Source organism: Dasypus novemcinctus, chromosome X, assembly GCF_030445035.2.
Source record: "Dasypus novemcinctus isolate mDasNov1 chromosome X, mDasNov1.1.hap2, whole genome shotgun sequence".
NCBI lineage: Eukaryota > Metazoa > Chordata > Mammalia > Cingulata > Dasypodidae > Dasypus > Dasypus novemcinctus.
Window position 1 is genome coordinate 123,705,325 of NC_080704.1, and position 14,195 is coordinate 123,719,519.

Here is a 14,195-nt window from a genome sequence, read left to right on the forward strand (position 1 = left end):
TTTCTGTTTCAATCTTGAGCCCCGAACCGGATTTTTTTTTTTTCATTTACATTATGGTTTATATTTCAGACTATACAGTTTTAACATTTTTTAGTTACATTATGGCCTACATTTTAGCCTATACACGTTTTTTGTCTTTATTTTTTTAATGTTACATTAAAAAAATATGAGGTCCCCATATACTCCTCACCCCCCTCACTTCTCTCCTCCCCCCATAACAACAACCTCCTCCATCATCATGAAACATTCATTGCACCATTGACCAAGAGGTGCAGCGGTGCTCAGAGATGTATTCACCGAACCAGATTTTTGAGTCCCTTTTATACAGAGAGGAAAGGCCAAATGGTTCTTTTGTTTCAGTTCTCAATAGGCTTGAATTAGCATATATCTTCTACATCCTAGGTAAGCTTTTAGCATGGACGTCATACATTCTAGATAAGCTTTTAGCACATTTGGTTTGCATTTCCCCTGAATATTCAAAGTTTATAGAGTTTGCATTGATAAACTATTTCCTGGGACTGGAGTTGTTGCCATGGTAACCATCCCACACCTGCAAGTCAAGACAAACAGCTTAGGTTAAGGTTATCTCCGAAGAGACAAAGAGCCTCCCACCCATAGCTCACATCAATACTATATACATCTCTATAAACCTGTTGTGTTATGGGATCATAGACCTACCAGGCTTATCCAGTTTATTAAAAAAATACAGTACTTTTCACTTTTAAAACTATTTTTTTTTTACTTTACAAGGTAAAAATATATGACAGCAGTGTTCTATTATTTACTTTTTATACAATTACATCATATACAAGCATTTTGTGCTTTATCACCAATCCAATCTGATAGGTCTCTGCTCAGGGCTAGATATAATTTATAATTCACCTCAATCAACCCTCACTCCCAAATATACAAAAAAAAAACTTTAAAAATTTACAAATGGATGAATAAAGTCAATTCATAGTTTTGCTTTAAAAGTTTTTTGAAAATACATAGTTGAGTTGTTCATTTATTATATTTTTTTTCTTTATTTTCTTTTAAATGTTGCATTAAAAAAATGAGGCTCCCATATAACTCCCACCCCACCCACCACACCCTGCCCACATCAACAACCTCTTCCATCAATGTGGCGCATCCACTGCACCTGGTGAATACATTCTGGAGCACCCCTGCACCACATGGACAGTGATCCACATTGTAGTACACACTCTGCCCCCATCCACCCAGTGGGCCACAACAGGATACACAACGTTCAGGATCTGTCCTTGCAGCACCACCTAGGAAAACTCCAAATCTTGAAAATGCCCCCACACCATATCTCTTCTGTCTCCCTACCATCAACAGCCACCGCGGCCACCCTCTCCACATCACAACTACAATTTTTTCCCTTACTAATCACAACAGTTCCACAATAGGACACCAGTAAGTCCACTCTAATCCATAATGTATTCCCTCATCCTGTGGACCCTGGGGTGGCTATGTCTAGTCCCCCTGTACAGCAAGAGGGGGCTTAGATTCCACATGGATGATGGATACAATTCTCTTGCTTGCAGCTGTAGGCACTCTTTGCTCCCTGGTGTGGTGGTTCACCCTCTTCACCTCCCTGTCAGAGGGCCAGGGTAAGTCCAAGAAACCAGAGAGTAGGAGCTGCAAGTCTGCTGAGGTCCAGACCTGGCCATCACATAGACAGTTCAGAGATTTGGGTCTCCTGAGTGTACACCATCCATCTTTGTTGGTCTTTGCCATTGCATTTGGGGGGTTGTTGCTGGTCCATTTGGGAATGTGATAGAGCTCCCCTGGTCAGGAACTCAGCACTCTCTAATCTGTCATTTCCAACTGAAACCACTATGAAAATATCCAAACCTTTCTATGTATCCTGTATATATGCCCTGGAGAACTCCTTCCCAACCATGTGCCCCCGACCAATAATACTCCACACAAGTGCTCCTTTACCACCATAGTTGAACCTCTTTGTAGTCCAAAAGTTCTTCAAAAAGGAACTCCAAAATATTGCCAGATTCCGTTAATAGTAAAATGGAATATAGTCATAGGTTTAAGGGTTGGATATAGAATACATAGTAATTTAGAAAAAATAAATAAAGGAAAAATAAAGTGAGGTATCAAAAAATGAAAAAATGAAAAAGCTTTGTTTTTGACATTTTTCCTTTTATCACTGCTATAGGTGTTGCCCTGTATGTACAGTGGCAAGGCAATTCCTTCCATTTCTTCCTCAGTGTCTACCTCCTCTCTTTTTTTCCTAATTATTAAGTTTGTTTTCACATAAGTTTTAGATCACATTAATTCACATATACAATATATGGTACTCCCACATATCCAACAATAAGATAGTATCTTGTTGTTTTGATTTGCATTTCCCTAATAGCTAGTTATTTTGAGAATATTTTAATGTGTTTTTAGTCATTTGTATATCTTCTTTGGAGAAGTGTCTGTTCAAATCATTTTCCCATTTTTTAAAAGGGGTGATTGTCTTTTTATTTTCAAGATATAGGCATTCTTTATATGTGCAAGACAAAAGTCTCCTATCAGATCCATGGTTTCCAAATATTTTCTCCCATTGTGTAGACTCTCTTTTCACTTTCTTGACAAAGTCCTTTGAGGTGCAGAAGGCTTTACTTTTGAGGAAGTCCCATTTATCTATTTATTCTTTTGCTGCTCCAGATTTGGGTGTGAAGTTCATGGAGCCGTTTCCTATTACAAGGTCCTGTAGATGCTTCCCTACACTGCTTCCCAAGTCCTTTATGGTCTTGGCTCTTATATTTAGGTCTTTGATGGGGAAGTGGACTTGGCCCAGTGGTTAGGGCATCAGTCTACCACATGCAAGGTCCTTGACCCGTGTGGAGCTGGCCCACATGCAGTAGTGATGAGCACAAGGAGTGCCGTGCCACGCAGCGGTGTCCCCCGCATAGGGGAGCCCCATGCGCAAGGAGTGCAACTCATAAGGAGAGCCGCCCAGGGCAAAAAAAAAGTGCAGCCTGCCTAAGAATGGCACCACCCACACGATGAGCTGACACAACAAAATGATGCAACAAAAAGAAACAGATTCCCATGCTGCTGACAACAATAGAAACAGACAAAGAAGAAGACGCAGCAAATAGGCACAGAGAACAGACAAACGGGATGGGGGGAGGGGAGAGAAATAAATAAATAAGTCTAAAAAAAATATGTTTAGGTCATTGATCCATCTTCAGTTGATTTTTGTATAAGGTGTGAGTTGATAATCCCCTTTCATTCTTTTATATATGGATATCCAGTTCTCCAGGCACCATTTGTTGAAGAGGCCATTCTCTCCCAGTTGAAAAGATTTGGTTGCTTTATCAAATACCATATGGCTCTATATATGAGGATCTATATCAGAAGTCTCAATTCGGTTCCATTGGTCCATGGGTCTATCCTTGTGCCAATACCATGCCATTTTCACTACTGTAGCTTTGTAGTATGTTTTGAATTCAGGTAGTGTGATTCCTCCAATTTCATTTTTCTTTTTCAATATGTCTTTGGCTATTCAGGGCCTCTTTCATTTCCAAATAAATTTCATAATTTCTCTAGTTCATTAAAGAAAGCTGTGTTAATTTTTATTGGGATTACATTGAATGTGTAGATTAGTTTTGGTAGAATAGACATCTTAATAATAATATTTAGTCTTCCTATCCATGAACAGGCTATATTCTTCCATTTATTTAGGTCTTCTTTGATTTCCTTGAACAGTGTTGTGTAGCCATCTTGTTCCAACACATGAAAATAGAATTTGGTGAGGGAAGTAACTTATGCTTTATGGTCCGGTATCTATAATTTCCTACCCCAAAAAATACCCTTTATAAAAACCAACCACCACCCCCAAAAAACCCAAAAAAACAAAAAAAAACACAACCCATTTCTGGTACTTTGCATCAGCACCCCTTTGGCTGACTAGTACAATATGCCTCTCATATGTATATTTGCACAAAGTAGTAATGTGTGTTAGAATCTTGTGCACGATTATCTTTCTCTGAGCAGGCTCAACCATGTCTATGACTTTTTGAAGCACGTAACTGGCATACTGGTCCTTCATCTTGGTATATAAGGCACTGTGAGGACCTTCTTTCTGGCAGCAAATCTTGTCAGTAAAGCTCTCTTGGCACGGGAGGCATGAATAAGACACTTTTCTACCATTAATACATTGCTGCTAGGAAATATGTGTTTACTCAGAACTAAGACTTTTCCTCTGATCTGAGAAACGAGTTTGCTCTTATCTTCAGGTCAACCATATTCCAGTACATCTTGAATAACATAATTGCCATACTGATCCTGTACCAACTGCTCTGTACATTGATGGAGTTCTTTTAAGGTGCTGTTAGAAGTTCTGAAGTGCAATTCTTTAGGATGTGCTGAATTACTCTGCATCCATAAGGATGAGTTGAAAGCACATATACTTGTCCTTTGAAGGCATCTACTGTGAACTTTAGTTACTGTGGCTGAACACAGTCAATACATTTTTGTACAACATGGTTCCCATTCTGATCTTTCACACATTTGAGTACATGATCATCTAGCTCTTTTACCATTTCATTCTGCTGGTCAAAGGAAATAGATTCTAATGTGTTTTGAATAACATGGTGCCATATATCTGCAAGGCTAAGGATAGAACATGATCATGAATATGAGTAGTCAGGGCTAATTTTTGATCCAAAATCTCAAACTCAAAAAACTTTTGTATAACATAGTTACCAAAAACATCTGTCATTAATTGATAAACTGCTTGTAGAATTTCATTAAATATCATCTGACACTAAGCTGGAGTAGCTCTCTCTAGCTTTTGCTGTATGAATCTAGAACCATGTCGGTCTTGCAATAACTCAACTATGTGATCAATCAAGTTTCTAAATTGAAGGTTTGGAAAGTGGTTGTTTCTGAAATCTTCCAATAATCTATTCTGGCCAGAAGGTATAATATCAGACCTGTTATACCAAAGTCCAGCTGGCTGCTGGAGGTAAACAGACTGGAAATGCTTGAAACACTTCAGTATTTTGCTTCTGCTCAGGTGCTGCAGAGAATATAGCTACCAGTACCATTTGCCAGTCCTCCTAAATGAAAACTGGATGAGTATCCATGTGATGAAAGTGATGGCACTGGCATAAGTGAATATCCTGAAATTTGGCTTCACTGAGGCATGCCTATTGGACTTAGAGAGGAGGAAAATCCCATACTATTGTAAAATGGTTGCCATATGGGTGCTAGACTGCAATTAGATTTTTTGTGTAAGTCGGAGCTAGTAGATAGAGACTCTCTCTTTGTGACACTACTACTTGCAGAAGTGCCAAATCCTCTTAGGGCTGAGCCTATAGCAGCACCCAAAGAACTATTATTACCAAAGCCAAGAGGTGAACTTCCAGGTGGACCAGGTCAATGAGAAAATAAAGAACTGCTCTAGGAGCTATTAGCCAAAGAACTGCTCCAATAAAATGAATTACACTGCAGTCTGGTGCTTGGCTGCTGCTGTTGCTGCTACTGCTGTGGTGGCTGAGTGTGCCAATTGGTTGAAATAGACCATTTGTAGTTCCTGTAAGAGAATTTGCAGTTCCTCCAGCGGCTGCTGCACCTGCAGCTTGTGCTGCTGCTGAACTTATTAAAACAGATGTTGGAGCCATTGATTGAACTGGAACACCAAGGCCAGTTCTTGCTCCTGGGCCAACCACTAAGGCACACGTCTGATCATAATAGGCAGGTGGAGCTAGCACTTGATAGCCTGGCATGCCAGTGGCAAGACCCTTAGCAAAAGCTAAAGTTGGATTTGCTGCTATGGCTGCTGCAAGTGATTCTACCTACTCACCTTGCTGACCCTGCCTGGAAGTAAGAGGGCGCTGACCCATTCCAGCACTGAGAACCTGTTACTGTTCAGGCTAAGCTTGTGATGCTACTTGCTGATTTGCTGTGTTGTTTGCTGCAGCTCAGCTCCAGCTGCAGCTTGTTGCTGAAATAAATTGGCTGGATATACCCTCACATGGAACACCTTAATACTGGGGTGGAACCACTGCTGGACGTGCTAGTGCTACTGCTACAGCCAATCCTGCTACAGTATATGGATCAGTCCCTGGAGGAGCAGGATTAATAATATGTGGATCTGGCACAAATGCAGCTGGAGCAAGGCCTGCTGAGAACACACCTGCTATATGTGGCTGCAGACAGTGCATATTGCTGCTGCTGAGCTGCATTTAACTGCAGAGGTATTAGAGCATCGGTACTCTGAAAAAGCAGCTTCTGGGAATTGTAGTAATAAAAAAGGCTAACGTAACTCCTGAAGAGTCCATTTTATCTAATCACCACCAGGATAGTCAAACTGTAAGGAATCCAGACCAACTTGTTCTGTGGCATCCATATTCTGAGTTTCAGGATTTGAAAATTCTTCAACAAGTGGTTTATTAGCTGTAGGATCAGGAGGAGGCACCAGTCCTTCTGAAAGTTTAGTATTAGGGCCCAGGTGCTCAGCCACTTCAGCTGGAGAGACTTTATTACTTCCAGGAGTATGAGTAAAATCTTTGCAATCAGCATCCATTCCATCTTGAAAACCTGTGCCATTTATTTTAGAATCATCTCCTTATTTAAGATCTCTGTTTTGGTCCTCCTCAAATGGAGAAGCCTTGCCATTTTTTATCTCCTTTCTCAGGTCCATCTTTCAGCAACTCTAGTGAAAAAAGTTCCCTTCCTAAATAGAGAATCCAATTGATCAGCAGGAGAGGAACTTACTACATATTGTACTATGCTCACATCAAGGCCTCCACTTTCTGATCGTGGAGACAGTGTTGAATTTACTTCACTATTTCCATGAAAACCCTGTCCAGATAGTCTCTGTATCATAATATGCTGGGCCACTGAATGGTGAGATATTCCCCATGCAGTTTCTCTATATTCATCATCTCCAAGAAATGTGCCTTTTGTCCATCTTTTGTTGAATCATCAGGTTCCCAAAAACATTTTGGTAGGCAAAAGCCTTAAATCAGTCCTCTGAAAATGACAAAGTTTTGGGAAAATGCTGTTCTGAAGAAGGGGCTATTTTTGCTTTTAATATCTCTCTTTTCCTTTCTTCTCCTCAGACTGACTCATTTCAAGTGTCTTGCCTTTGTGCTCACTGATTCTTTCTTCTACCAGCTCTAATCTGCTCTTGAAACCCTCCTAGGTTTTTTTTCACTTCAGATATTGTGGTCTTCAAGTCCAGTAATTCTGTTTGGTATCCTTTTACTATTTTTATCTCTTTACTAAGATTCTTATATTGCTCATTCATTGTTTTTCTCATATCCTTTAGTTTTTTGTATTTTCCTTCATCTCCTTGAGCATTTTAAAGAAATTTTCAAGGGCTTTGTTTGGTATATCCAAATTCTTGCCATTTTCATTGGTGTTTTCTGTATTTTCGTCCTTTTCCTTTAGAAGTACCATCATTTCTTATTTCTTTGTTGGCTTATACTCTTTTATTGTACACTTATATATTAATATTTAAAATGTTACCTCTGGGATTTACTTCCTGAGATGTCTATTTCCTGGTTTTGTAACCAGCTGGTGATAAGACAAAGGTTTTCTTTTTTTTTTTTTTTTAAAGATTTATTTATTTATTTAATTTCCCCCCCTCCCCTGGTTGTCTGTTCTTGGTGTCTATTTGCTGCGTCTTGTTTCTTTGTCCGCTTCTGTTGTCGTCAGCGGCACGGGAAGTGTGGGCGGCGCCATTCCTGGGCAGGCTGCTCTTTCTTTTCACGCTGGGCGGCTTTTCCTCACGGGCGCACTCCTTGCGTGTGGGGCTCCCCCACGCGGGGGACACCCCTGCGTGGCTCGGCACTCCTTGCGCGCATCAGCACTGTGCATGGCCAGCTCCACACGGTTCAAGGAGTCCCGGGGCCTGAACCTCGGACCTCCCATATGGTAGACGGATGCCCTAACCACTGGGCCAAAGTCCGTTTCCCCAAAGGTTTTCTTGAGATGGAGTTCTTCTATAGGAAGGTCTGCCCAAGGCAAATGCAGTATGCAGGGTTTTCCCTGTCTTTCTGGGCCTCTTTCTTGTCCTGGGTTTCTGCTTGTTAGTTGTTTTGGAGTACCCCTGTTGACAGTAATTTGGTTGTCCCCTCTTTCCCAGCAGATAGACTTCCCTCTCCCACATGTTTAAAGCCTGCAGTCCTTTATCCTAGATTGTGTTCCTCTATAGGTTTTTATGTTCTTACAATTGCCTCTAGCTGCTTTTTCCTGAAGGACACAACCTGAAGAAGACTTTCCCAAGTCAGTGTTTCCTAGCCAAGATACCACCAGAGACCCTTGAAGGAGACACAGACAAGCTTAAAAATGCCCTGGGGAGGGGAACAGGAAGGGTGCTAAAATCTTCCCTGAAGGCTGCCTAAAGCTGATCCTTTCTGGACTACACATCAAATGCAGCCCTTCAGCTAACTTTCCTCTGTAGTCCTGTGTCTTTAAGTCTCCACCATCGGTGCCCCATCTGAGGAGGGTTAAAAAAATGGCTGCTCTCAGAACTAGGCATCCAGCAGTATGAATTTGCTAATCAAAAGCCATTCTGAGTGATCAGCCATATCCATTCCTGTTCTTGGGAACAGGATTTTTATGTTCTTTTCTGTCACCAGCAAGCTACGCAGAAACTATACTCCAAGGTGGTTTGACATGAAAGTGGGGAATGGGTGCCAATAACTGCTGGCAAAGAAAGCAATTTTCTTATCTTTACCATAGTTTATCTATCTCTTCCTCCTACTCTTCCCTGGATGATTTATAGTGCTTTTCCGTCCTCCAGAGTTTCAGAGTAGTTGTTTCAGACAGTTCCTGCCTGTTTAATATTTGTTATGGTAAAATTACAGAGTCCTGTAGCTCCATACTCCAAAACTTTCCCATTAGAACATTTTCCTCACCCCAAAAAGAAACCCATATCTCTTGCCTGTCACACTTCATCTGCTTTCACACACACACACTCACATTCCTGACCTAGGCAACAAATAATTTATCTTCCATCACTATGGATTTGCATATTTTGGTCATTTCATATAAAAAAAATCAAGCAATCTGTAACCTTATGTTGCTGGCTTCTTTCACTTAGGATAATGTTTTCAAGATTCATCCATATTGTAACATATATCTGTACTTCATTGCTGAAGAATATTTTACTATAAGGATGTACTACATTTCTTATCCATTCATCAGTTAATGAATATCTATGTTGTTTCTACCTTTTGGCTATTGTCAATTTTGCTTCTATGTATATGTGTGCGCAAGTTTTTCATGATCACCTGTTTTCAATTCTTTTGTGGAGATACCTAGGTTAGGAATTGCTGGGTCCTATAGTAACATTATGCTTATCATATGAGGAAATTCCAAGTTTTTTCCAAACAAGTATCACAATTTTATATTCCCATAAGTAATGTATGAAGGTCCCAATTTCTCTACATCCTTACCAACACTAATATTGTGCATCTTTTTTATTATAGCCCTATTAGTGCAGGTGAAGTGGTATCTCTATGTAGTTTTCATGTGCATTGCCCTAATAGCTAATGATGTTGAGCATATTTTCATGTGCTTATTGACCATTCATGTATATTCTTTGAAAAAATGTCTATTCAAATCCTTTAACCATTTTTATTTGAGTTACTTGTCATTTTATTGGTAAGTTGTAAGAGTTCTTTCTACAGTCTGGATATTAGACCTTTATCAGATTTATGATTCAAAATATTTTCTACCATTCTCTTAGTTGTCTTTTCATTTCCCTGATGTTCTCATTCATGGTTCAAAAGTTTTCTAATATTGACAAAGTCCAGGTTATCTATTTTGCATTTGTTTCTTGTGCTTTTGGTGTTATATTCAAGAAACCCTGTGCCCAAATTCAATGTCAGGAATATTTATAGCCATGCTTTTTGTAACAATAGTAAGTCATTCAATCCATGAATATGGGATGTCTTCCATTTATTTACATCTTTTTAAAATTCTGTCAACATTGTTTTGTACTTTTCAGATTACAAGACTTGCAGTTGTTTTGTTAAATTAATTCCTATGTATTTTACTATTTTTGATATTATTGTAAATGGGATTGCTTTCTTGATTTGTTTTTCAGATAGTTTATTTTTAGTGTATAGAATTGCTCTTCATTTTTATATAGTTATGTTGTACCATAAAATTTGCTGAATTCATTTATTAGCTTTATTAGTTATTATTCAATGGATTCTTTAGGATTTTCTATATACAAGATTATGTCATCTGTACATAGATTTAGTTTTACTTCTTCCTTTCCAATCAGGATGCCATTGTCTCTATTTCTTTTCTAATTGCCTTGGCTAGAAAAACAGGAAAAGCATTCCATCTTCAGTATTAAAAGAGATATTAGCTGAGGGTTTTCCATAAAAATCTTTTAATAGATTGAGGAAATTCCTTTCTATACCTACTTATTGAATATTGAAATCATATCTTGCATTAATTGATATCAGATATGAAACCAACCTTCCATTCCTGGGATAAATCCCACCCCATCATGGTTTTATGTGTTACTGGATTCAGTTTTCTATTAAGCTGTTAGAAATTTTTATATTTATACCAATAAAACTTTTGGTCTATGGTTTTCTTTTGTCATGATACCTTGTATGTTATTGGTATCAGGATAATACTTCCCTCATAGAATGAATTGAAAAGTATTCCCTTCTCTTCTATGTTTTGCAAAAATTTTTGATGAAGTACTAATTATTCATTAAACATTCAGTAGAAATCTTCTGTGAAGCCATCTGACCCTGGGCTTTTCATCATGGTAAGTTTTTAAATTGCTAATTCAATATGTTTACTTATTATAGGACTATTCATGTTTTCTATTTCTTTAAGTCAGTATTGGTAGTTTGGGTCTTTCTATGAGTTTGTCCATATTGTCTAAGTTATCTAATTATTAGCATACAATTGTCGACAGCACTCCCTTATAATCCATTTTTTATTTCTTTGAGGTCAGTAGTAATGGAACCTTTCATTTCTGATTGTAGTCATTTTAATCTTCTCTCTTTGCTTGTTTAGTCCAGTTAAAGATTTGTAAATTTTGTTTATTCTGTCCAAGAACCAACTTTTTAAAAAAGATTTATTTATTTAATTTATTTCTCTCCCCTCCCCACCCCACCCCGGCTGTCTGTTTTCTGTGTCTATTTGCTGCGTTGTCTTCTTTGTCTGCTTCTGTTGGTGTCAGTGGCATGGGAATCTGTGTTTCTTTTTGTTATGTCACATTGTTGTGTCAGTTCTCTGTGTTAGCGGCGACATTCTTGGGCAGGCTGAACTTTTGCACTGGGCGGCTCTCCTTATGGGGCGCACTCCTTGCGCGTGGGGCTCCCCTACGTGACGGACAGACCTGAGTGGCAGGGCATTCCTTGCGCGCATCAGCACTGCACATGGGCCAGCTCCACTCAGGTCAAGGAGGCCCAGGGTTTGAACCACGGAACTCCCATGTGGTAGACAGACGCCCTAACCACTGGGCCAAGTCCGCTTCCCAAGAACCAACTTTAGGTTTCATTGATTTTCACTATTGTTTTCTATTGTCTGTTTAATAAATTAATGCTATAATTATTATATTCTAATTTTTGCTTGCTTTAGTATTAGTTTACTTTTCTTTCTCCAGTTTTCTAAAGCAGAAAATGTGACTATAAATTTGAGATCTTCTTTTATTTTAAGTGTTTAAAAATATAATTTTGTCTGTGCTTTAACTGCATTTCATGAGTTTTTTTAATGTTGTGCTTTCATTTTCTTTCACCCAAAATGTTTTCTAATTTCCATTTTGATTTCTCTCTGAACATTGGCTATTTAGGAGTATGTTGTTTATTTTCCATATATGTGTGAGCTTCTCCAAATATTTCTTTTATTGATTTTTAATTTCATTCCATTGTCATTGTGAAGGGTACCTTGTATGATTTCAATACTTTTAAATTTATTGAGGTTGGTTTATCACTTGAAAAACCTGTGTATTTTGCCATTGTTGACTGGAGTGTTAGATAGATATCTATCAGGTTTTCTTGGCTTACAGTATTGAACAAGTCTTTCATATCTTTGTCAATAGATATATTCTAGTTTTTCTATCCTCTATTGAATGTGGACTATTGAAGTCTCCAACCACTATTATTGAATTGTCTATTTCTACTTTCAATTTTGTCAGGTTTGTTGTAATGTATCTTAGGACTCTGTTGTTAATTGCTTGTATGTTTTTAAAGATTTCTCTAAACATTTATACCATAAGACAGAATTTTTATTTCATCTTCTGTAGTTTCACAGCACATTGTCCATTAGCCTATTATATAGTTTTCCCCAATTTAATGCTATTTTTATGATTGAGTTCTTGTTTTTCTCCCAACTATATTTCAGTTGTCTCTGTGTTATATCACCTCATAAAGTATAAGGGAGATAATAGGAAGTCAATAAATGTTTATTAAATGAATAAATGAATCCTCTTTTTTTGTATTTAGCCTTAAAGATATTCTTGCCGTGTTTAGCATGATGTTTCAATTTTGTGATAGCTTGCATTCTGAAGGGCAAAAAAATGTGCAGCTGTCACTTGAAAATATCAAGTAAAACTTGTTAAAACTCCCTCCAAAATTTTTCTTCACACATTTCATAGTATGTCATATACACTTCAGTTGTGTGAAAACCTTAGCACAGCTGAAAAGGCAGAGTTGCCCTCCTTTCTATATCTATAATATTTTAAATATATTTTTAAGTATATATTTACAGTATTTTAATATAAGTTGTTTACTCATATTATTTTTTTATGCAGGACATTATATATCCTGCCATAATCCACTGAATGGACTAGAGGAGAGTGTAAATTGCAATGTAAACTACAATCCATGCAATGTAGCAGCGCTTCAAAATGTATTCATCAAATGCAATGAATGTACCACAATGATGAAAGAGGTTGTTGATGTGGGAGGTATAGGGTGGGTGGAGAGTGGGGTATATGGGAACCTCTTATATTAATTAATGTAACATTTTGTGTGATCTATGTATCTTAAAAAGGAGACAATTTTTTAAAAGGCTCACACACACATACATACAAAGGGGGTTAGTAATACCTACATTACATATTCATTCCAAGGAGTATGAGTTGGGGTAGTATTTGTTAAGGTTCATCTGAGATATATGTGTAATCAAAAGCAGGCAGGCAATCGTTTCAAGCAGAACCCATAATGCTTTAGTATGTAATGTTTGTAACATTTTTTGTCTGTACCTTGTTAAAGAAAGAAAAGTCAAATACTGATATGTGAAAAATATTTATAAGCTGTCAGAACATCTTTTTATGAAAAATCCTATCCTCTAAATCACATTTATTCTATTAGAATACATTATAACTATTTTTATTCATTCTGTTGAGATATTTACTATGAAGTTTACATAAATATTAGATGGAGTGCTATGATAGTTAAGAAAATGGACTTTATAAGCAGGTGGACATGATAGGTAAGAAACCCAGCTTCAGATACTATTTAACTGAATAACGTTGGAAAGTTACTTAACCTCTCTATGTCTTAGTTTCTTCACCTGTAACTTGTAGATAATTCTTTTCCTGAAGAGAGTTAGTAATGATTAAAAGGTTCAATATAGGTAAAACATTTGCAAGAGTTCCTGGCACAGGATAATCACTTAATAAATTACAGTAATTAATGTTATCAAGAAGGATGTCCTCAGAAATAATTGAAGTTATATAATCTCTAAGAAATAATTTGAGAATAGCTTTGAAATTTTCAGAACAGAAATTAATAGAAGTACTTGACCTTCTATGTAATATGATATTATAGCATATTATAAAGCTACAATAATTAAAAATTTAAGAGGGAGCTAATGTGGTTCAAGCATTTGAAAACCTGCTTACCACATGGGAGGTCCCAGGTTTGGTTCCCAGTGCCTTCTGAAAAGACAAAAAAAAACAAACAAAAAAACCACCAGCAAGCAAAACAGACAATAAAGCCAACTCAGTGAAACCTTGTGGCTCAGTGGTTGAATGATTACTTCCCACATGTGAGGCCCTGGGTTCAATGTCCAGACCCTTGTACCTAATAAATAAATAAATAAATTAATTAATTAATTAAACAACTATAAGATACAGGCAGAAAAATTGAACTGAATAAGACAAAAGCAGATCATATCTGAGAATTTAATATAAGGTAAAAAAGACTTCCTAAGTGAGAAGGAAAGAATTGCTTAATAATGTTGAG

At 37.5% G+C, this 14,195-nt stretch overlaps 1 pseudogene; it reads right to left on the reverse strand.

Moving 5' to 3' along the window:
- Positions 1-483: 483 nt before the first annotated feature.
- On the reverse strand, positions 484-7,425 carry LOC101438553 (pumilio homolog 2-like; annotated as a pseudogene).
- Between the last annotated feature and the right edge of the window lie 6,770 nt (positions 7,426-14,195).